Consider the following 2,768-nt stretch of genomic DNA (forward strand, 5'->3'; position numbering starts at 1 on the left):
AGCACTAAAGGAGGAGGAAGAAGCAAGTCGACCTGAATCATCGACAACTGCTTCAAATTCTTTGGAAAATGTTACTCTGGAGATAGAATCTTCGAGAATTACAAAGTTAAAAGACTTAGAGGAAAGAAAGAAAGAGTTGGTACGCTGCTTCCTTTAATTTATTATTAAAAGAAGGTGGCAGGTTTGACTAAAATTATAATTATTTTTGTCAGAGATTACTGGAAGAGGCGGTGCAGAGGTTGGAGATTGAGTGGTCATTGGTTCAACAGGAGTCGGCAAAGAAACCTTCACCAGGTATTTTGTGACTGAGTTGCTTTTCACTCTATTCTACAATCTTTTATACTTTGTGGTTGCTAAAATCCTGTAAACCCCGATATATAAGTTTTGAGATTTCATGCTGCTCCACCCAGAAATTATGAAAAATGCATTTTATGATAACCTTGTTGGCCTATAAGCAAAGTATGGACTGGTATTTGTAGTTGAAAGGGGTGGTATTTAGGTCCTTAGTAATTTAGGAGGCTTAGTAGAAATTGGATTATTTATAGGAACTTTCTGCACTTTAGCCTCTTTTGGTTGCCCAATGCAAGGATTTAAGGGTGCGTTTGGTTCGCGCTATCTTTTAAAGATTCCTAGTAATCCAATGGGAATAAAAAAATATGACGGTGTTTGGCTAAACGCACTAAGTAATCTAGTTGGTAATATTGGATTCACTTGGGAATAAGATTCACCCCAAAGTACTAATCTTATTCCCTTGAGGGATGGTGGATATCCTCATATTAATGGATTTGAGTAATCATAATATATCTAATCTCTTTCTTTCTTCCTACCCGCCGGCTAATTGATATTAGTTGTCTTTACACTCTAACCTTATATCTCTCTCTAAACTTTTTTTTCTCTCTCTAAACTAAGCTTTCTCTCTCTCTCTCTCTCTCTCTCTCTTTTTCTAAAATTTCAACTCTCTCACTCCCTCTAATTTTGACTATATTTTTCTTTCTATTTTTTTAATTATGCTCTCTCTCTCTAATTTATACTCGCTCCCCCTTTTTTCTAAAAAGATGTTGAAACTTTTGGTAACATTATCTAAAATTAAATAAATAAATAAATAAATAAATAAATTGTATATTTGTTGTAGTATTTAAAAATGTCACAGTATTCTTAGTTGGATAAAACTAGATTTTCTAGATTAAATATATTAATAAATAAATAAAATAACCTTTTGAATATTAAATACATGGTGAATGGTATCATGATGCGAACCAAACGCATCCTTAAATTTATATTAAATCTAAACCATCTATTAAGAAAAATAAATAGTGGAGATTTATATGGTGTATTGAAGTATTACTCAAATAAATATAATAATATCTTTTCAATAAATAAATAAATAAATAAATAAAAAGGTTAGGGCGCCATTTGAAAGTTGAGTATAGTTGATGGGTCTCCGTGCAAATTGTACCCAAGCACGACTCGTAAGTCGTAAACAAGTACACCAAATCTAAAACCCCCCGTTACTACGATTAGGGTGTCATTGTGTCAACGAGCCGAACACGAGTGAGCTTGGGCGGGCTCGTGTTCGGCTCGTTTAATAACGAGCCAAACATGAGCCGGTTCATTAAAGTATCGAGCCGAAAAATTCAACTTGTGTTCAGCTCGTTAATAAACGAGCCGAACACGAGCTGGCTTACGAGCTGGCCAACGAGCAGTAAACTAAATGGATTAAATTGGATATATATAAAAAACTAAATTTATAAAATCTTACTGATTAAATTTTTATTTAATAGTTAAAATTTTACATATAAATAAGTCTTTTTATAATTAAGCTCTGCTTTATATTTTTTTTGTTAAAAATCAAATAATAAAAATAAACATATTATATATATAATTATTTATTTATATATATAAATAAAAAATATATGTATTCGAATTATTATCAAGCTCAAAAATTCAACTCGTATTTGATCTGGAGCTCATTTCAAGCCGAACACGAACGGGCTCAGGAACAGCGAGCTTGATTGCCACCCGATCATCTCTCTGCGACTACTGACGCTTTTCCACAACGCTCTCCCAATTCCCACCCCCGCACTTTCCCGATCCAAAANCACATTCTTAGTAATAGGATGAATAGAAATAAGATTCTCGGATATCTTTTATTCCTAGTAATCTTTCATAATGCGAACCAAACGCATCCTTAAATTTATATTAAATCTAAACCATCTATTAAGAAAAATAAATAGTGGAGATTTATATGGTGTACTGAAGTATTACTCAAATAAATATAATAATATCTTTTCATTAAATAAATAAATAAATAAATAAAAAGGTTAGGGCGCCATTTGAAAGTTGAGTATAGTTGATGGGTCTCCGTGCAAATTGTACCCAAGCGCGACTCGTAAGTCGTAACAAGTACACCAAATCTAAAACCCCCCGGTACTACGATTAGGGGTGTCAACGAGCCGAACACGGGCGAGCTTGGGCCGGCTCGTGTTTGGCTCGTTTAATAACGAGCGAAACNGAAACTTTATATATAAATGAGTTTTTTTTATAATTAAGCTTGACTTTATATTTTTATTTTCCTAAAAATAAAATAATAAAAATAAATATATTATATATATAATTATTTATTTATATATATAAATACAAAATATATGTATTCGAGCTGGTTATTCAGCTCAAAAATTCAACTCGTATTCGATCTTGAGCTCGTTTCAAGCCGAATACGAACCGGCTCGGGAACAGCGAGCTGGATTGCCACCCCTAACTACGATCAT

Source organism: Ananas comosus, linkage group 21 (assembly GCF_001540865.1).
Source record: "Ananas comosus cultivar F153 linkage group 21, ASM154086v1, whole genome shotgun sequence".
Classification (NCBI taxonomy): domain Eukaryota; kingdom Viridiplantae; phylum Streptophyta; class Magnoliopsida; order Poales; family Bromeliaceae; genus Ananas; species Ananas comosus.